This window comes from Eufriesea mexicana, unplaced genomic scaffold (genome assembly GCF_001483705.2).
Source record: "Eufriesea mexicana isolate 0111107269 unplaced genomic scaffold, ASM148370v2 scaffold1344, whole genome shotgun sequence".
NCBI classification, from domain to species: Eukaryota; Metazoa; Arthropoda; class Insecta; order Hymenoptera; family Apidae; genus Eufriesea; species Eufriesea mexicana.
This window is the reverse complement of record NW_016909451.1, coordinates 321,084-344,545: the sequence shown is the minus strand read 5'-3', so window position 1 is coordinate 344,545 and position 23,462 is coordinate 321,084. Positions and strand designations below refer to the sequence as shown.

At 37.1% G+C, this 23,462-nt stretch overlaps 1 long non-coding RNA gene across 1 annotated transcript; it reads left to right on the top strand.

Annotated features, from left to right (window-relative positions):
• Window positions 1-561: 561 nt before the first annotated feature.
• LOC108547978 (uncharacterized) lies at window positions 562-2,331 on the top strand. The gene is made up of 3 exons (XR_001890241.1): window positions 562-591; window positions 1,572-1,611; window positions 2,165-2,331. It is a non-coding gene; the product is annotated as an uncharacterized LOC108547978 (long non-coding RNA).
• Window positions 2,332-23,462: the final 21,131 nt, after the last annotated feature.

Here is a 23,462-nt window from a genome sequence, read left to right as displayed (position 1 = left end):
AATAAATACACGTCGTGGATATTTAGGAAACCAAAGCATTATTTCATGTTAATGGAGGGTTTTATTTACCCGAGGGGGACCTGGTACAGAAGACACGATGTCTCGTTTTGTTGCGAGTTGTGCATACCTAATTATTCCCATCGCAGGTTGATAATTCGATCTACTTCCAAACCCGTTCAACTAAAGCTAGGATACGGTATAACAATTTAAATCGTTCCTCCCCCCAAAAAAGAAAGAAAACATAAAAGAACAGAGAAGGTAAAATAATAGAAAAGAATTCGAAGCGAAATCGAAAGAGATGCAGGTGCTATGGCGGGACTGATGTGTTTTACGGTATTCCAGTGCAACAGATGTACGGATCGAACGGAGCGAGCGCAGGCCTGCCAGTGGGCATGACCACGTTGAAGGGTACCACGGGCACGCTGGGAGCGCTGGGGACCTATGGCTCGGCCCTCGGATCGCGGGTAACGGGTGCCACGACCCTGCCGCGGCCGGGAAACTGGCTGCGCCCTGCGGGCCTCAGGCACAGGCACAGCGCGGTCCGGGCCCGCCTCTACTGCCAGGCAAAGTGAGGAGCCACGGTTCCGACAGGTAAGTCTATCTCACTCTATTCATCCCTTTGTACTCGCTTGTACTCTTCCAATTTTTTCCAGCTCACCCTGTTTAACACGTTCACGCCGGTGCTGCAATACATGTTTCTCGCTGCTCCATGCGTCGCAGAATGTATCATTTGAGTGTGAGTCACCGGTGGTATGCGCCGGCGTGAACTTGCTGGAAAATATAATTGGAATATTTAACGTGGATGTGAAGTTTGCTGGACAAAGACTCCTGCTATCGAAAACAATTAGGTCAATGAAGGAGATCAAAAGTATATACCGTGACGAAGGTACTACGAAAGTACTACGTGGGACTGAGAGCTGGCTACTTGCTTTGACATGCATATTGGAAGCTTTGCTTTCTCTCAATGGAGATAGACTACTCGTGCCAATATGCTGCCTCTGTTTCATCCGACATATTTCGAAAGTACCCTCTTTGGTCTGTCTTTTTCGAGCAATGTGTCCTATTTCTCTCTCTTCGCGCGGTAATCCTTCATCTTGCTTGCTCAATCTATATGCTCTCTTGGTCTTCCTTCGTGTGACGAGATTGAAACCGAATGAGAAGGAATGGTCTTTGACGAGTCGCTACATCTGGCTTGAAATTGCCATAAAGAGGGCTAACGAGGCCTCTGTCAGAATTAATACACTTTGCAAAAATATTTCAAGAACTACCCAGGATTAATGTAAGATCGTTGCAGCTTTCAGATCATGTCCTGCTTTTGAAGGAATCTTTTCGTTAGTGTCAATCATACTTCGCAATTCTGTGAGGTTTATTTCAATTTCAAGATTAATTCCGCTTCGTGATTTACTGCATAAATGACCTGAAAATTGAGAAGTGTATTAATATCACACTATCAGACACTTAACCTAACTTCAAAAATGAATCTCTGTTACATTTTATCTTTTAACGATTATTTTCTATCATCATTGTCGTTCGATTTTGAAACTAATTCAATAAATCAAATGTTTTTCCAGCGACATCTCCTCCAGCCAAAAAGACGAATGGTTTGTGTAGGTAAGTTACTTATCACCAATAAATTAATTTCCGCAAGCAACTACGAGCTTAAATCGTGCTGCCTTTTTAACTTACGATTCTTCTGCTCGAGAGCAAACGCGACGCGAAAGTGAAATTCTCGATCCATATCGGCGCTAGAAATGTCCCCCCTCATCCATCCCCACAAACATCTTCCATTATCTCATTTCCCCAACCAGCCTACAAAACCCACTCCCATAAAACGACAACAAAAAGTCTCTTCTCCTCCCAATCCCCGATCCATTTCACACAACTGCGCCATACAAAACCACTTATTCACCCTCTCCTCGCTGACAAAAAAAACCCTCAACTTCTCTCAAACGCATCATCCGCAAACACCGGATCCGGATCCAGCCTCGCCCGGATCGCGATCGGCTTGATTACACCGATTGAAAGCGCAGGGGGCGGGGTTACAGGTTCGATATCTCTCCTCTCACCTAACCCGAAAAAAAGGGAAGAACGGAAAAAAATGAAAAAAAAGGCAGCACAGGGCAATATTTCGCGATTGACCGAGCGCGTGTTGGTTGTCGGTCAGAGGCAGGCCTGGACCAGAGCCCGCAGGGTGAACCGGTGCGGTGGTGCCCTCACCGCCCCTGGGACGTGACGACGCGTTGCGTCGCTTCGTTCCCATTCACATCGGTCGCGTGTTACCGGCGAACATCTTGGCGTGCCACGCAACGTCCCCCAACAACATCCTTTCACCTCCGCCGAACGGATCGGCGAGCTTCCCGCCTCGATCAGCAGCAGGAAGGAGCCGTACGAAGCCGACGAGGGAGCAAGATGACGAGGTGCGTGTGCCGGCTGAAAGTCGCTGCTCCGTATCGTCGATTCTCGCGCGTGTATATCGATCGAAAGCAAGGGAAAAAATAACGAAACGCGTGCATGGACGTGGCACAGGGTTCCCTGATCGAACCGTGCCCTCTGGCCTGTCTGGTCCCGAGAGTTTGCAGCGCGCCGCTCGGGTTCTAGCGGAAGCTCGGGAGGAATGGGGCAGATGGGCCGGCTGCCGTTGACGCGATGCGAGGCGTGGACACGTGATCCGACGGATAATTGGACAAAATTTCGTTGCAGCGCGAATATACGAGTGTGTGTGTGCGTGTGTGTGTGCAAGTGCAGAGAGAGGGATGCATGTCGAGTCGAGAGGCTGAGGGTACGAGGCAGAGAGAGCGAGACTGCGAAAAGGGGAAGTCATCGATGCACGCACTGCAGACGAACAAACGGAGATTCGTACTCGCGGTGCACGTGTGCACAATGATTTACTCTTCCCTTGTTTTTTTTCATTTTCCTGTTCGGTTGTGTAATCTCGTCACACGAGGCCGGGTGTCTCCACGGTAGCGATTTCGCCAGAATGGATATAGGCGTGTGAATCCTTCGTCACGGGTGCAAGTGAATTTCGCTTCGACGAAGCTCGCACGAGTTTGCTTAATAATTGGACAATAATTTGGCGGCTGTTGGGAAGTATGACAGCTCGGGATGACGGAATTCTTCGGCGGGGGAAATTTATACGAATCTGCTAGTCCAATTCGATCATAATTTAGTAGCTCGCGGGTGGTTTATAAATTCCTCGTGAGTGATGGAAGGGAACTAGACCGAGGAAATTTATGGAAATTTATTATTCGATAACTGGTCCATAAACGCTCAGTGTCGAAACGCTAGATGGATAACAATTTAACAGTAATTCAGGGGCAATTTATAAATTCTTTGCGTGTGAAAGTTATTTGATAATTAATCCATCAGAGTTCGGTATACGAGGATTAATTCGGTAGTAGAACTTTGAAACTGATCTCCACACCGAACAAACGCGCACGAAATTATCGTTCGACGATAAATCTAAGGATACTAAATTTCCAAGTAGCAATCTAGCAACCACAAATCAACTCGGTGGTAATCCAAACCTAATTTGCCACCAATCTCTAACGTTCACCTCGCGAAACAGTGCACGTGGTCTGAGAGGAAGTCACGTCAGACGAGAGTAGTCTCTTCGTCTTCGAGCTTCCACGAATTTCCCACACCGCAATCGCCGGGAAGAGTCCCATCCTCGACGTTCGATCAACGTCGACTTTGGTGAACGATTATGGTCCCCGGAAACGCGTTTTCCATCGACGACCTCGGATCGACATCGGCCATATGCACGCGGCAAAGGGTGAATTACACAGGTAATATTGATCGGGCCCAAAGGTAGAGAAACGTTTCGTGGAAAATCGTTACCGTGGTATACCTGAGTGTGTATATGCATGTGTGCATGCGGGTGCAGTACGTGCGTACGTGTCGCGCGTGGTGTGCGTGAGTAAATTGCGTTGATGCGTGAGTGTCGCGGGGCGAAAAATCGCGAGCACAGGCCACGGCAGGGATTATCAAAACGGGCCTCGGACACGGAAGAGAAAGATTGATAAAATGAGTCTCTGCGTGCTGGCGTTTCGCTCCGTTGTATTATAGAAAGAGAAAAGAGCGAGGGAGAATATAGGAACGGAGAACAAAGAGAGCCAATAGGAAGAGACTGATGACCAAATGACGAACCATCGCTCTGGATCTAATTTGGGTAGCCTAAACGTCGTTTTTTGCATTCCCATCGTCCTCATTAGCGTTTTCTCTCGCGACTGCTTCGCTGATAGCTGTCGATCGAACGACGTTGGTTCCTACGCTAATTTTTAGCTAGACGAAGGTTAGGGGGCAAAGGCGACGCAGCTCTCGCGGCGGATGATCGACACAAGACTGCTGGCACCTCACGGGGTGTCAATTGCACGAGATTTTAGTAAATCATTAAATACACAGACACGTGACACGAGAATCTATGAAACTGACGATAAAGGAATGTAAATGGACCGTGAATAGGGAACAGGGACTTTTTGGGGATGTTTTGGGATATCTAGGGATCATTTGGGTACTCGGACTTGGGAACAATGGACAAGTGTTTTCCGCGAGTACAGGAAATTTTGACGACGGTTTGTGAACGGCTGTAAATATTTTCGAGTTTGCTTTTTGAGAATTTATACCGTAGGAGATATTCGAGGTAGCTTTAGTTAACGCAAATATGTGTAGCTTCGCAGCGTTATTCTTTGGACCGATAATTATCAAAGAATTATAATGATTCTGGGAATAGTTCGCAAAGATTTAAGGATCGATGGATAATGAACTTCGTTTAGATGATCTGATCCATAATAAAAATATCTAGTTCGAGAATAGATCACGAGTTCTTTTTACAGAAATGAAGAAACGCTTCCAGAATTTACTGAAAATTTCGAAGCGAAATTCGGAGACCAATTATATTATAATTATATTATAATTCTTACCGCATTACGTCTCAAGGTAATATAATTCATGCGACAACTTGATTACATTAAGTCGTCATGTTAAGTTGTCAGAGATTCGAGAATATGGGGTAACTTCGTCTAAAAGGAACTTAATTCGACATGCTTTATTTTTGCTGTACGAAATACGAACATGACGTCGTTATTATTTTATAACGAGCATCGAGGTTCCATACGCAAACCATTCGAAATGACAATCGCTATATGGTTTACTTAGTACAGCTACCATCGAGGATATAAAAACATGGAGGATAACGAAGTTGTAACGAAGTTTCCCAACAAACCAGTGATTCGTAGATCACAATAGATCAACCGTAGAAAAATAATTGAAGATTGAACGATAACGAGGAAAACCATCCTCCGATATTGACTGAACCCCTGTTTTATACTCTGATAACGACAACAGCTTCTTCGAATTCCCTGGGTTACTGCACAAATGTAAATTAATCGCACAAAATTTTTATACGAGCCCCAACTCGATCGAACAATGATAAGGACTGAACATGTCGCAGATCATTTGGAAAAATTAGAGGTGGGTTTGAATTTACGCAATTTATAAATTTTCCACACTCGAACACTAGATTTCAATATATCAAAAATTTTTGAAATTTTCGAAATTCGAAGATACGATTTTATCTCAGCATTTTATTTCGAGAAATGAAGTCTCTTTTGCTATTTGAGATCACAGAATAATATTAATTCACTGTGACGAAATTAATTTCCTTTATTCGTCGATTTTACATTTCTCTTTCGCCAAGCTTAACAAAATTTCGAAACGCGAGGAGAAGGTACGAAGCTTCGAATTTTTGAAGCTGGAAACTCGCGTTTCGAGAGACCCACCCCTAAATAAAAATCATTCCACAGCTGGATAATTGCAGAAAATTATTTGTAAGGTATGATTTCGTTCCACGAACTTTTTGAGCTATTTTTACACTGTGCAAGTCAGAATGAAATTCTTTCACTGCCTTTTACGGGGACAATAAAATAAAATTCGCCGCGAGGCCGCGTCGTGACAACAAAGACGTCTGCCCTATCGTCTGGTCTGGTCCGAGCCTTTTAATTTCCCAAGCAACGGGGTGAAATGCGAGCCTCAGAGATCGTGCTCGTGTACGTGTAACATATTTGTATCTACTACTAGCCGTTCAGCTTTGTGCCGTCTCCATAGATTACAGATATAAAGATGCATATATAGTTATAGAGGTTACAGCCGCGAGATGAAGATGGTGGATGAACGGGTGTGAAAGGGTTAGAGGAAACGGTGATGCGTGAAAGAGGGTATATATAAATAATAGAAGAGAGATTTTTAACTATCGACATTAGCACGAGATCCATATCACTGGAGAATTCAAACGAATCACCGATCAATGGGCTTGTCGGTTTGTGTTTGACACGACCGACAACATCGATCAGCAAGAAGCGGATTGAGCATGGGGAAGAGGGATATTCGTCGGTGCTGTCTGATCGAACGACAGTCAGGATTATGTCGAATTAATCTTCCAATGTCTATTCTTCCCTTTTATTTTTATTTTTATTTATTAAAATATTTTATTTAAATTATTTTATAATTTAAACATTCAAAAATTTATTTACACCGTTTTACAGGATATATATATGTAAAACGAAAGTTAGAATTTTAGGATTTGTGTGTAATATGTATTATACGTATAAGGTGATTACATTGATTATTTTCTTTTTTAGTTTTTCTACGTGAATTTTTAATTTAATAAATTTCCTTATGGCCTGTAATGATTTTGGGAATTTACTCAAATTTATGACGAAGTGAAAGCAATAATATCGAAGTGAGCTTTAATGTTAATTTTCTCACTTGTGCTGTACTTAAGTACTGTACTCTAGTTGAGAATATTTAAACTAAATAATAAGTGTTATAATAAGACACTTTTATTGTGCATTTACAGTGCATAAAAATATTCGAATGCCTGCGTTCCAAGCTTCTAACGGATAGAACACACGGGTTAAACTCGAAACTTGGAGATAATAACAAATAACACTTCATCTGAAATAAGACACGATTATTAAAAATGTGTGAGTGAAATTATATAAAAATCTGACAACAAGTACAAACCCTGTGAAACACTGAATATGGATCTATACATTTACAAAGATTAAAAAACTATTCAAATGTACAAAAATAAATTAACATCAACGTTGTAATTAATGTTAAAGACGATTGTTGGAGATAATAATAATTAACATAAACATGTACGAAAATAATTCACGTTTTCGAATACTTTTATAATCCTAATAAAAGTTAGGTCCACGTTCAATCTTCTATAAATTCTGCATTTGTTCTCAGATCTTTTATAATTTTCCAACACACCTTCCACACTTATGCACACTATTACTCACTCATGTATTACATACACTTTACCTCGTGTACACTATCATTTCCCAAATCCAAAAGTTCAACAGGAGTGTTTAATTTGTGAAAACACGAGAATTCAAGAATTCAAATATTTTATATAAAATTGTACATAAGACACATACATTAGGAGCCAACTCCTCCAATGGATTTGCAGTTTATTTGCAATTGCAAATTGCAAAATTGTCGGACTTTCTATTTCACGTCAATATCCACTTCATCGCGATTAAATACTCATCGAAACAGCTTCTCTGACACACGAGTAACTCTTTCGCTGGGATTCGTCGATTCACCCAGCTGATCTATCACGATGCATCAGTCCGCGAAAGAATGATCTAAAATCCGAAGAACTTGAGACTCGACATAATCCTAATGGACAGCATCGACGAGCAAATGGAACAAGAGCTGTATCCACTGTTTCTCATAGCCAGACTGATCCTTCCGGCTCTAATCTTAGCTACTTTCTCACTTGTACGCTTAACGAGATGCGCCGATGGTTCAAGAACACTGGACGATATCGATTGGCAGGGAAGAGGGGAAATATAAATGGCGAGAGAGAAAGAGAAAGTGCGTGTGGTCGTGAGAGATGAAGAATTCAAGAGAGCGAGGATTAAATAAAAAGAGAGGCTGACAGAGAATGAGGAGAGCGTAGAATAAAGGAATGAGAGAGTGAATGTGGGGCGGAGAGACGTGAGTGGATGAGTTCGCAGTCCTTTGCGGCTGATGGCCGCGGTTAGGCTAAGCGAGTAGGTAAGAAGTTCCGATTAGTTGGATTCGGACACACGGAAGCTAGCTAAAACTGCCATGGAGGAAACGAAGTAGAAAAATGGACGTAAGTGAAATTTAGTCAAAAATCGACCACTGCCTTGATGCATACCCTATTTAGATCTCTATCTTCCTTTGGATAATATTTTTATCTGGATGTTCAGTTAAAACTTCGTTTCTTTGCTGATTAACTAATTTGGATAACAAAAATATTTTAATTTCTAAATTGATAATATTAATAATTATATTTACTTGATCAATTGATCCAAATAAATTTATTTCAGGAAGATTTATGGGAATTTAATTTTATAATTATTATACAATATCGCAACGATACTGATTTTGATAAATTATAAATTTAATTTTTCTTCTAAAAGTTTGAATACTTCCAGAGCCTATGATACTTATCTTTGAATGTTATAGGCTTACAATGTCCAAGCATCGTAGAATATTTTGTAACTTTTAACGCTTGGTAACTAACAGCGAATTTTCTGAAAATGTATCAAGGGAGTGGTTTAGTTGCATGTATAAAGTTTTGAGTCCGTGCTTTAAACAAAAGAGTGGTTTCGAAATCTTTCCTTGGCTTCTCCCTCGAGGGAAAAGAGCTCGATCAACGCGTGACTCGCGTTCCTTGTCGATTTATCAATTCGATAGGCGAGAAATTTTGGCGCAGGGTCAGTGAAACAAACGCTATCTAAACAAATTGAGAAGTCTCTTTAACTGAATTCCAGCATTCGAATGTAGTCGCCTTCAAGACTACGTATTTTCGCATAAATCCGTGAAACGCGAATTCACGGCGATTATATTCCATTATTTACTCCATTGTTCGTTCCTTCCTTCTGTTGAAATTTATTTTCCAAGAAACATCAGCGAAACATGCATTTCGTCGTAAATGTCGCGTCGAGTATCATTCCAAAGTCTGCCTCAATTGCAGCGGCTCATTACTGCTTGGCGATCATGATCCTCTACATTTCTCGACAACATTATTTTCCCTTTATCCCCGACGATCACGCACCACCATTGCTTGTGCAATTTAAAAGCAAACAACCCCAAGGACATTTACCACGTGTTATAACGAAGGAAATAAAGGGCTATTAACGCACCAAAGCCTCTTTTATACGTATGTTTCTGAGCGATATCATCTAGAACACGAAGGGTAAAGCCTGGTATGAACATAATTCAACTTCAAATAAATGAGAGGTAGATGAAATTTTCTGGGAATAAAATACACGTTTAACAGTATTCCCTCTCAGATTGAATTTTCAAATTGCTTCGAAGAATATGCACACGTATATTGCAAATTTCAATAGGGGTTGCTAAGCTTTTTTATTTATATCGAGTTCATTACCCCTTTCGCGAGTAAGTGTTTTAAGACAGCCTTAAATCGGTTTTGTATTTAACTCATTAGCGCCACCACAGTCCGTATCTACGGTAAACGCATCGTAAATATCGTATACATCGTCGAATTATTTTCTAATTTTATGGAATCAATTTTTGAATTTTCTTCTTACTAGGTGTGTCATGTTTGTACGATATTACTGACACAAATTTTTGGTACTCATGAAAGAGTTGAGAGAGTGTTATAAATGCGGTGAATTCGAGTTTTGGAGATTTTTGTGAAATTCATCCGAATGCATCTTCGATGTAGATTAGACCAATTTTCTCGCGTATTCTGCGCTTGCTTTTATTCGCTGTACGATTGCTTTCATGCTGAGTATACTTCTGGGGTCAAATTAGGCGAATGTAGGCGTGATTATATAAAACAATTCTTTTATAATAACGCTATTATTGTTTAATCATTGAAAATTAAAAATATTACTCTCTTTAACTATTCTGATATTATTTTCGTATAAAGTAATTCGTAGTGTTCAAATTGTATAGTAAAATGAACGGTATCATAAAGTAAGAAAGTAAAAAATTTTTAGATACGCCAAAGAATGATTAAAATGGGCATTTGATGGTTTAAATTGGCGTGCTAGTAAATTACTCATTCGCCTAACAACGCCCAGATAAAGGCGTAGGAAAGACCGTGCGTCTGTAATGAATATTCAATACTAGTGAAATTTCTAAATCTATCAAAAGCAAGAAAAACGTTAAAATCTTTAGGATAAATTGGTTGCTGCGAGTCTAGATGATTTGTTATGATATAATAATCCTACTTATTTCTAAAGTATGGAAGTAAGTACGAGACAACCGTAAAAACGGAGATAGAGAATCTTATAGCGAATCTCTTATTGATTGCTGCGAGCGCAAACTAATAAAAATGCAAAAATATACGCGTTTCTTTAAAGCTACGGAAAAGTGTAGTCGTAGGAAGTTATGGTTCTGAACGGTGAAATTTCAAGCCAGAAAATACGCGACACTGGTATCGTTTTGTTTAATCGAACGTCGATTTTAATTAGATAATATTAGACGAATTGAAGCGTTTTCCAAAATGGAGTAACACTAAGAATCCGAGGTAAAAAAACAGGCGACGACATGTGAACACATTTGAAGTACGCGCTATGAACCTGTGGCATGCGAAAGAAATCGGATGAGAACTTATCGACAGGACCAAATGTCGCTTTGATTGGAATTCGCATCTTTTTATCAATCTTGATATGCGAATGCAATAAGTACTCGTTTATGTACTCTTAGTTATTGAGATAAAAAAAAAAAGTATAGATTATTTCGATCGATTGGAATTGAGTGGATGGTGTCCGAAGCTGGTCGGTAAAGGTGGTTTCTGTAAATTTCGCTTTGTGAATTAATCAGAAATCTAACATAACGATCATCGGTTAGGCAGAAATCTATGGGCTAAATTTCATTCATTTGTTTAAAAATATTGCATGCTATTAAAACGTCGCTTAACTTTAAAAGAAATCCAAATGCTTAATGATGAGATTATCGAGGTGCTGCACCCGACTATCAATAAATAATGTTCAAATTAATATTTACGTAACGATAAACGTTGCGAATTCATAAAATAAATTAAGAATGCATCGTAAAATATATGACACGTCGAAGACGAGCATTGCAAAAATATTTTCAAAGTGTTTAATCCCCAAGCCGTAAAAGCGGAGGTATTTGCAACATTTTTGATAGATGTAATTTTTCCGAAAGTATCGAATCATCCAATGATGTTAACCCGATGTGAACACAGGTGTTAATATTAATAAAGAAAATTTCTCCACGTTTCGTAGAACAGTAACAGTTGATACAACTATCCTTCTGTTACAGTTCTTCGTATTCCCTTCAGTAATTTGACACATGCAAAAGAAATAAAGATTAATTGGAAAGAATGATTCATCGCCATTTTTGCCATAAAAAAGATATTGTTTGTCGGATTGTCGAATAAATCGGAAACTGATATTAATAAGAGGCATGTATGAGTGATTAAACGAATGATGCTATTAGTCAGAGTGGAGTAACGGGAGTATTTTCACGAGGTGGGGTAACGTCTAATATTTATTTCTTTAAGAGAAAAATAAGCGGACAATAATAATCAATCATTTACGAGCGATTATACTTATGCAGAAATCAGCATCATCCACTATTACAAACGCTTCATTCGAGATATCGTGATATTATAATACGAAAACATTCCCATTTAAAGAATTATCATGCTCATTAATTTTTATATTTTAGCTTAACGACACTTCTCTTACAACAAAAGATACGCGAGCAAGCGATCATTGGTTAAAATTGTAAAATTGTAAAATCACTTTCAAAAAGAATTTTACGTTCGCGAAACTGAAATGCAATGGCGAACTTTATCAATGTATACCTTCTTAGATGAATGTTTTACGGTGTTTAACTCGAAATTTTTCCGATATTTCTACCATTTAAGTGTAATGGAATAACTATTTCGTCTTTAAACGTTTACCCTTTTATCGTAAAATTGACATATACAAACAGACTTCTAGCTATATTCGGAGACAATATGAATTATTTCGACTCTGGAAAAAGCTAAGGAATTCTGTATTTAAAAATAACATCATTCGTGAACCATTGTACTTACCTAATCGTATAGCATTATCATATCGTCACCACGAGAAAGCACTGACCATCACCAATGTCATCATACGTGTAATGCGATATTTTGAAGATTTGTATTTATATTGTTCCATGTTCGAAGCTGAAAGAACGCGAAATTTGAGGTTATGATAGTCCCACGAATGTTACAGATCAAAAAAGCATGTAATTTTTATGCTATCTCGTTACGTTCTTGACAAAACCGAATTTGCTATTTAATTATGATGCGAACAAACACCATATGCTATTAACAAAAAAAAAAAGAAAAAGAAAGAATATATTCTTCATCTGTTTCTCAACCAATATGATATTTGTTCGTTGACGTGCGTACAAGAAAGATAGTATTCGCGTTCAGAGTACAGCAGTGTGGAACATGACCTAATAATAAGTAACGGGAAACAATACAATAATTTTTCATACTGTTTTTACTTTTTACTACTATGATTACGTACGACTGTATAACGTTATTCTTATCATGTATTATATATTAAACTGCGTGCGTACTAAATACGTACACTCTGAAAAACATCTGAGAATATACGCGTACTGACGTACATCTTACGCTCTAACATACTAAATAGTTTGTATCTATAGCCGTTGCAGAGGATTCGCTCCGTTACAATATACTATTATACGTGAGAGGTAGCAAATTTTGTCTGTGCATATGTATGTACTTACGTGTATATGTGCGTGTGCTGTGTGTCCGCCGGTGTAAAGTTGAAACAAGGGGAAAAAAATGAGTCACAGAAAACGAACAACCAATTTCTCGTGGTAACTTGCGTGCTTATGAGTATTCCAAGCGATTTGCGATGAACATATACCGACTGAGAAAAGAGATAAAACGTATATTATTTCACAATTAAGTAAGAAACGGCGATAAACACACTGCAGATTACCTTTTCTGACTGCGCACCGATTTGGAATCAAAAATCAAGAATGGATTGTAGATGACAGAAACAAACGACACTTGTTCTTTACCAAATGCCGATATCGGTTACGATGTTTGACTATCTATTCTGCTCGTAAGGATAAGATGTCGCTTCTGTGCGAAAAAGTTTCACGAGATTCGTATCGTATCCTACGATGAAACGAGAGGTCGCCACCCTGTATCGCGTAACGTGCTTTCAGTGTAAATCGTTTCATAGGTTAGATTTCAGATCTCCTCTTGACGTGAATCGAAAGGAATTCGATAGCCAACGTACCGAGATTTCTCGTTGCTGCGATTTGCGCACGTTCTGAAATTAAAGTTGTATTATAATATATCGAGGAGATTTACGGGTTAAGAGAACATATTGAATTCAATCGTCTTCTAGAAATTTTCGATCGTTGATTCAAATCGATTTACATATCTCTCCGAACTTTGCGTACATATCAAAATGATATTTCATCAAATGTATCGCGTTCGTACAAATTAGAAATAACATCGTGCTACCGTGAACACGTCAAAATAATAATAACACGGAAACCCAGTATATACCATAATAAGCGAGGAAAGCAAAGTACTGTAGAACTGCCAACCGGTACGCGACAGCTTAAAGTCGAACCTTCCATATGACATCGTACTCTGTGGTGTCACTGCCGAACGAAAGCGCCTACATGTGAACGAAAATCGAACAGAGGAAAAATAACATGCGATCCATAAACGTGGCGCACGATCACAGATATTGTACGTAGTTTCTAAGTACGTGCGTGTTGCAACGATATCTAAATGCCATATCAATACCTGTTTGCACGTATCACGTGTAACAATAATTAACTGTAGACCACCGAACTGCGATGAGAGTGATGCGACACTCGCATTTTCATATTATTTTGTCAGTCGCTGATTACGTATCCCTTGGTGATCAAGAGTGAACCCTCTTGGCTCTTTACTCGGCAAAGAATGCAAGAGTTCGTTCGTCGCTTTCTCAAAAGTGTGAATTTGGTGTAACGTCGTTGTAATAAGGACATATGGAAATTGAGGTGGGCGCATCGTATGTTTAACTTTAAATGCGAAGCAATAGATGGCTCCTTGATGCGCGTGATGCGGTCAGATTTTTTCGAGGTGAGTCGATAGTCATAGCAATTATTGTATAACGATAGTAGTCTACGTGTCAGATCGATCACGCGGTCGAGTAGCCAAGGCGATTAAAAATGAACTGAGAACTTTGAGCCGCTTGGTAATTTCAGTGCTAAAAAAAAAAAGGAAAAAAAAAACAAGAAAGAACACTAATTATATCCATAACTATCCTATATACCTAAAACCAAAAAAAAAGATAACCAAAGCATTGTAACCTTCTAGAGGCAAAGAAGAAATAGAGAAGTACCTAATCTTGTATGGTTTAGTTCGACCACTGATTTGTCCGTGTGTGTTCGTTATTGAAATATGTTTCTTTAGTAAAAAAATGCTTAAAAACCTAACCTGACTATTTACTATTTTTCCTAGCCTTTACATGCATGGCCCTTTGAAGTGAAGGAAGCAAGGTAATAAGCAAAACAAATATGGATGTGAGTCAACTGAGTACTTCAAAGAAATGTTTGGAGAGGTCTGTTCCATTTTTGTTATAGTTCTTACTGTTTACTAAATCTGAATATTTTAGAACTGAATAATTATATTTCTTAGAAACTGAGTCAAGATACACCAAAATAACAAAGCTATGCAGGAAAAATGTTACATTTTTGCAGCTGAAGCTATATTACAATACATATAATTCACACATAACAGAACATTCTATAAATATCATAACATTGTTGCAGAGTACAAGGTATTTTACATATACATTCTATCATATTTTTTTGCTGAAAGCAAAAAATTCACATACCTGATTGTAGATTGCATATTCACGTTCTATGCATAAAATTGATTTTCGATCAGGTTATCATCTGTGTCGTCGATCAAAATTATGTCAGTAGTATTTCAAAGTAAAAGGAAAAGTACATAATTACAAAGTATCGCGTATACCCGGCTAAATCACACACATAGCCATGGAAAGGTAAACGTGTATTGATCGTAGATAATAATGTATAAATTCCACGTCCCTTTTAGGAATCACGAATTATAAGGGCAATGCCTGCAGGCGATCGCCGGTAAGATACCTATATCGGATAAAGGTAAATCTGATATCTCACAACACATTGGAATTCGATATTTGGCCACTGCAGATATCTCTTAACAGTATTTTAACGCCATATTTGATGAAATCGATACTTCGAGTAAAGTAAAATTATGGGGAAATATGATACTATCATTATCAGCATAAACGACTACTTTTATTTAAATAATATATTCTCTTCTTAAACGTGTGATTATATGAATGTTATTTAACTTTTCTACTCAGAAATTATTCGTAATATTACAATATAAAAATTTTCAATAAGTTAATAATAACAAAAAGAAATTGAAAAAGAGAAATATTAAAAATTAAAAAATACAATTTATTATACTAATACATTCATTTAAAAAATATGGCTGTATGAATATTATACAATATCCTCATATATCTGTCAGTATGAGAAGAAACAAAATGACATCTCACTCATAAAACCGTTAAGAAAATGGCAATACGACGTCAGCATTGAAAATGCAAATGCTACGGGACGAATGTTATAGTTCCTCGTAAAAATCTAATATCCATGAAACTCGAATTACTTGGAATAATGGCCAAAGAGAATTCGACGAAATTATAATTGGCCATGTGGCCATTAGGTAGTTTTTTTACCTGTCAAAACTTAGGGTAGCGCAACCGATAGAAGCGTCTAGGGTGAAGGGTGGGGGGTGGACAAAGAGTCGTACTCGGTGGTGGCTCGACACTTCGGTTCAGTTCGCTCGCGGCGCTCACACCGTTCGTGTTTCTCGTCGTGCGTCCTGGTTTCCTTTTGGAACGGTTTCGTCGCCACTACCGTCACTCGAAAGGGACCTGTTTTCGTACGTAGGTGAGTGCGTGCGTGTAAAACGGACTACTACGCAGAGAACGAATAAGAAGCAATCGACAGAAGCGGTACACAGCGAGACGTCTTTGTTTACGAAGCGGAGAGCGTAGCTTCGAAATTGGCGGGAGTGAGAGAAAGAGAGAGAGAGCGCGAGAAAGGGACCTTAACCCGTCACGGTGCAACAAGTGAACGCTGACACGTGGAAAAATCGCGAACGAATTCGGTATTTTGACGATCGTTGAAAGTCTCGCGAACGTTGTGTCAGTTCGATAAAGGGTGAACGTGTCTGTGCTTCTCGATTCCGATACGTTGAAATTTCCCCGTGTTACCGACACGCGAATCGACTCCGTTCGAGCGCCCGGCGTATTTCGATAATCGAATTTATCGATCGATAGTTCTCGGTGTGCGCGTTCGCGACGTTTTCTCTGCGCGGTGTGCAGTCACGTTCGAATTTTTCTGTTGTGTGTCGCGGTAAACGGCGCGAAAAATGAACGTCGATTTGAACGGCTCGGGCTCGCGAGTGGTCGATAGGCGCGATCGGAAATGATATCCACGCGTCGATGGAAACAGAAGACACGAGGATAAAAGTGCGAACGGCGAACGAACCGCATCGATTAACGAATGTCGAGCGTCGAGACCAGCGTGAAGTCGTGCAACGATCGTCCAGCGCCGAAGACTAGTTAAGAATTTCGCTGCTTTCCCTTTGATTTATGATCCGCGTGTGCGTGAATGGTTGTCTTTGTTCGACGATATCGCGGATTGCGAATATTCTCGTGAATCATGGCTGTTCGAATGCTCCGCTCTTCTTTAATGTTACGAAGCCTCTTCTTTCTCTTGTTGCTACTGTGGAATCTGAATGCCGCGCATGCTGGCCGTGGATTTAGACACAACACGAGGCACGGTGAGTCTTTTCGCTTCTGTTTTCTTGACCTTTTTCTACGTTACCGGGACCAGGTAAACACCGCGCTGGCGTCCTGGCTAATGTTTAACCTTCGATTTACTCAACCGTTCATAATTGTTTGTGCGACGTAGAATTTTGTGGTATATTTTCTTTCGGTTAGTAATAAACGAACCGGCCGTGGAAATAGAACGTAATTGTTAGGTTAGTCGTTCTTACGACCTACCTACGTCGCATATACAGTGTTCGTCACGTGTACGAAATGGACGAGTTTAGCTGCATTATTGGAACCATATTATTAGTATTATTGAAGTTTCAGCTCCGTTCTTTTTCTCCTACTTATTATTTAGTTTATCATTAAAATTCTTTTCCGTTATAATTTTTCTCAAAATGATTTGTTTATTTATAGATTTAGGCAAAATTATTGTACAATAAATTTTATTTCGAATCAAATTTTATTTTAATTAAAATTATTTGTACAATAATTTTATTTTTAATTATCATTTATTGCTTCTTTTCTCGAGTTGATTCAAGATTTAAAATAAATATTGTAGAATATTTAATTTGTTTCAAATTAGTATCGTTCATTTGTGAAATCTCACAAAGCGGTTTGCAACATTGTTTTACAAGTCTCGCATTAACTTCGCCACACGCGATATAACGAAAGAAAATAAATAAATATTTTACTTCGCTGCTGTATCTGTTTATTAGTCACGTTATTTGCGATAATCTTGACATTGTTCTCATTTCCACACAATGATTGCATTATTTTTTTAGCAAGAGTAGGTTCCAAACAGTGTCACGAACTTTCTTCCCTGACGATAAACAATCGGAGTATGCTTTCCTTCGTTTTTCATTCGAAAGTTTCACCATACGATATTAATATGTCATTTTCAATTATTAAATTTAGTAACATGTTCGTTTGTACTTGTCGATGTAATATCTAGCAGATTATTAGCAAATTTATTAGAAAATACTAGGAAAAGGAAATTCCAAAAATTAAAAAATTTGTATAATAGTTTAACTTCTTAAATACACAGAAACAAATTTTTATCTATGGCAAAATTAATTGTTTCGAATTCTTTTTTATCAATTCACCTAAAAACTAGACATGCTTCCCACTGATAATTCTCATTTTATTCAAATATAAAAATATTAAATTATGCATTTTGAGATTTGTATTCTATTTCTTGTTTTTCCATGAGCTTTCTTATGAGCTAACATTTTTACAAAATTCTTTAAAATGCATGCAGAAGGTAAATGAACATGTTACTCGAACCTTCGATTAATACAGGGTGACCATTGATAAACTGAACGATATAAAACAAAAATAATTTTTACGAGCACGTGTTCTTTTAATTTTTCATTATTTTATTTAGAAATATAATTAATAGATTTTCTTAGTATATGTATGGAAAACATCATGCCTCGAATGACCACCATTTTCTTGCTCACAAATGTTGAGTTTGCAGCGTTTTTCATTATTTAGTGACCACCTTGTACTTTTTCGGCAATTTGTGGATCTAGACCAGCGCTATGGCGCAGAGTTATTTGCGTAACAGAGATTTGCATAACACGCGAGACATAATGCACATAAACGAATCGCGGTTTATTCGCAATGTCTCAGATGTTATGCAGATTCCGTGGTCGCAACGGCACTCGAGAAGATCGAGATAGAAGCTTTTTATTACCATGGCGCAAAATCGTTCCTTCGAAACGTATAGGCTCTCTTTCGGTTCAAGCTTGCGTCTCGTTACGTGAAAGTGTAATTTTTTAGAGCCACCGCGACAGCTTTACGCGCTTTTTCCCGAAGCGCACGTGTGTGTAGGCTTTTATTTGATCGTGCTGCAATTCGCACGTAAATTTCCTTTAAATCCTGTTTTTCCTTCTTATTTTCTTACTAGACGAGGGCATAAAGTCGTAACGTTGTTTCGTCTCGCATTTTGTAATAATTTAAAGGTGTATTAATTCTTTTTTATTTTTAGTTAGACACGTGTAAAGAAGAATATTCGTGATTACTTTTTGAGACAAAGTTTGGGTAACTTGATTTTTACATTCTTGTGGAGAAGTACGAAATTTATGTATCATATGAAACAGTTTATGAGTTTATGAGTTTATTAATCAATTTAATTAAAATTGTTTAATTTAGAAATTCAAAGATTTAGCAGGCAGAAGTTAATTTAATAATTTAGAATCGGAAGAAAGAAAGGAATGAATTATTTGGAAATTTAATTTCATTGAGGAGATTGCTATGAAGTTAGCTGGAAAAAGAAATTTATTTACAAATATCTCTTTCTTTTATATAAAATAAAATATATTACATACATTTCAAGTATTTTGCACGGGAAGCCTAAATCTTTTATGCATTTGTAGGATTGTTAATAATTCTTTTCAATAAAACGAAACGTTAACAAATTATTCAGAATATTTAAAAAGGGACTCATTGAGTAAATTATTATAGTTCATTAAAAATGTTACTAAGAATAGAAAATATCTAAATAGTTAACTGGAAAGAAGAAATTTATTTTTGAACATCTTTTCTCTGAAACATAATATTTCAAAATACATATATTTCAATTACCTCGCATTATAAATCTAAATCTTTTTACAAAGTGATAGGATTATTAATAATTCCTTGAATAGAACGAAATGTTAACAAATTAATTTAGTAGCCAGGAAAATTTTTGAAGCTTGGCAACTCCTAATAAATTCCTTTTTTGTCTTTTACATCACGCTGTAGCCACATCCTATAGTAATCTGTTCCATGAAACCTTGAACCCTTAATCTTCTAAACCTCCACCGAATCGTTTCTGCGTAATATCCGTAATAACTTCCGCAGCTTCTAACCTCCCGCCTTTAATTGAAGCCTTCTACATCGCCTCTCCACCAACATCTGCCTCGTTCCAACGAAGCTCCCTCATGGTTCCTTTTTAAGGGCCCAGATTTCAAGGTATACGAGTCTCTCGACCGAGTTAGGCTAAAAACGCAGGAGGCGGATTGTAAGATCCGATTTATGCTTACGATATAACACGCGAAGGGATTAAAGAATCGATGGAGAGAAAGTATAATACATCGTGAAATTTATAGAAGCTTCCAAAGCTTATCGATTCAGAATTTCTTATCGCTTTAAAATATACCGTACGATTAATTATTGACAAAGTTTTTCGTTTCCTATACTAATATTTTCTTTTTTACCAATCAAATAAATTGGGTCGTTAATTTTTTCCCTAACCTTTTTATTAGAGGAAGAGAAGAATTGGTTGATAATGAGTATCTATTTTCACAATCTATAATTAAATACCATTTGGTGCTCACATAATATTAATTATTATCGATACGTGTATTACAGTATAATGGATAGTATTAATTATTAGTATTTAAATACGTATAATATACAAAATTTTAAGTTCACTGAAAGGAATTACAGGCAGAGCAATTTTTCTCGAATTTTCCTACATACTGTATTTTCTGAGATATATAAATTAAAATTAAAAATGGAAGAAAGAGATAATCTCATATATCAATAAACAATAAATTGTTCTTCTATTCTTCTTGTTTCAATGGATGTATTTCAGAGGAGAAAGAATACACCAAAATTGGTGTACATCATTGCCTTGTCTCTTAATTCCAATCAGAAAATCTGTACATTACATTAATACTTAATTAATAAATATCCATCTTCTGTATATACACAGTCCGTTATGAAACGGACACAATGAAAACAAACAAATTACTCGTAGCCATCACTCATAAGTATTCAAAATTATTCGTGTATTCGTTTACTCTTGCGTTTTCTACCTAAACCCACCTAAAAATCCAGAGTTCCGTCGACGAGTGCTCGCGGTGTGGTCTTTTAAAATATGGGTGAAAATTTAGACGAATCACGGCGACCTCGTAAAACACGCGTCTGCTCCAAGAATATTAAGTGGCAGGACATTCCGCACCTCCCAGCTCTTTGCTTTATATTTAGCGGCAACCACACGAATCAGCATAGGGTGCGCTACGAGCGCATCCTTCGCGCGACATCCAACGGGATCGAAGAAGAGAAGTATCGATTCTTCCTCACCTTATTGATAGTCTGATGGTAGTATGAGATGGCTGATGTTGGACATCTTGGTCGTGAACTTGAACGTGCTTGCTTGTTAATTTCTAGACGTCATTGAAATTCCTACAGTAGGTCTATGAGGATTTTGAAATTTTTTTAGTGTCATTAATGTGATCTAATTTTTTGGTAGTGATTTTGTCAGATGAGTGTATTAGATTTTAATTTGGAGATTAATACGATAATAATTTTTATATATAAATTTTGAAGAGATGTATCATTATCGTAGTAGAAAGTATTCTACAGTTAATTAATGAGGCGAGAAATTGGACCAAGCTCGATTATTTCTGTCACTTTTTAATATTCAACATTCATTCGTATTTGAAACGAATGAATTACTTTCGTAAACCAAAATAATTAACTCCACTTTTTGAATCTTCAAAAATTTCAGTTCAGAAGTGCTCAGTTGGTGTTCATATTTTACATGTAACATAAATTTCTGCTCTTTATTTTGTGGAGTTAATTAATTTTAGACATGAATGATTCATTTATTTAATTTGAACATCAAGGATGGAATTTTTGTATTGTGTATAAAATATAAATGAAAATACTGCATAAAATAATTTAATAACAGGGACCAAAAGGATTAAAGATTAGTGAGAAATGGAAGACGAATTTTCTTTATCCGTAGAAGTATAACGATAGTTGGTGATTAGTGTTAAATATTTTTTAAGGTATTAATCATCTGCATTTGAAGTGTCAAGTTTTATCACTGAACAAAAATTAATTTAAATGTGGGTGCATTATTCGGGGAATTCTTCTTGCTAGGGAGATTCAAGAAATCAGTTGGTGGTTAGTAACATGTGCTAGTGATTATCAAGTAACATAGGTCGTGTTTTTCACTTCCACGAATTTACGTCCCTAGTTTGCTGGGGTAGCAAAAAATATTTTATTAACGATATTAAATGGTTTTGTTTTCAAATAGGTATAAAAATAAACGTGTCATTATAAATACAATTTTATATATATAATTTTTTTTTTTTTTCAAGTAATTATAACCTAAATTAAGATTCATTAAAAGAAACAATTTCTAGATTTCTTAGTGAATCATAAATTATTATAGTGGATCAGGTTCAATTATCTAATTAATTTTATTAGATAGAAATCGAGGTTCGGTTTTCTAATTAAATTCATTAGGATATTTATGTTTCTGTGCTAAATAAATTTAAATTTAAATAAAAGGTATTGCTACGTTGATTTATAGAATGTCTTCAGTAATCCTTATTACAATTTTATTCAATTTTAAATAAATATAAGGGAAGCTTTTTCTTCTTTTTGCACTTTATCAACATATTCATCAGTTCTGCAAAATTGTCATAGTTTTATAACGTGAAATTTAGTACTTTCACGTAAATTAATCTGCAGGTATATTAACCCTTTGTACTCGAGAGGTGAGCTTCAGTTGCCATTTCATAAAATTTGAAGGATCGATATTAATTAATATATCAAATTTAATATAATGTAACAGTGTGCGAGGTATCGAAATCAAATAATTCTACAATTCTATTATTATACAATTCTTTATTTACTGCTCAGAATAGTATCAACAGTTTTTTAGTAGAGAGTCTTTGAATTTCTACTCTTCTCTAGCCAAAAAATCGTCGAGTGCAAAGGGTTAAATTGTTTCTGTGATTTCGAAAACCCTTTTCACGAATACCTCGAGTACTCGCAACAAATTTCCATCGAGGCTCATAATTTTCGCTTTCGAAGTTCTATAATAAAATATCAATTTCTATTCCTCAGATATAATACAGGATACAATTATTAAATTGTTGCTCAAGTATCATGTTATTACCGTATATTCATATACAAGGTATTTAATATTTATAAAGCTACGTATAAAACAATGTTAATAGTATTAAAATTACAAACACGTGCATTCCAGGCACTCAGGGAATACCGCAATGAAATTTACTGTTTCCAGAACTACTTTCTTCTCTTCCATGAAAAACTTGATTGAAAGTTGCAGTTTTAATAGCTCAAACGTAAACTGGTAATTATCGCTACCTCGTAAAGCGATAAATTCGAATAAGGCGCAATAATTAGCCACTTGGCGTCCGTGAAGTTACCCGAACGATGATTCTAATCAAATTACCATCCTGTTACCAATAAATTCGTAAAATATGAACTGGACATGCGATATCTACCTTGTTCACCGGAAATTCGTTGCTGGTCCATAATCGTTTTCGTTTCTTCTATTAAACACGTGTAAGTACTTGCTGGAGCATGTCGAAGTTGCTATTTTTACAGGGTTAAGTATGGGTTGTAATTATAGTTCTTCCGCGACACTTTCGGATTAATTACTACATTCATAGTAATTTTAATCGATTATCATTACCGCGGTGAAGATTAATAACCGGGAATATCAATGTAAAAATATCAATGAAGAATTATTATTTAAATTATGTAGATCAGGATTTAAATTAAGGATTTAAAATACGTATTCGTGGGTGCAAT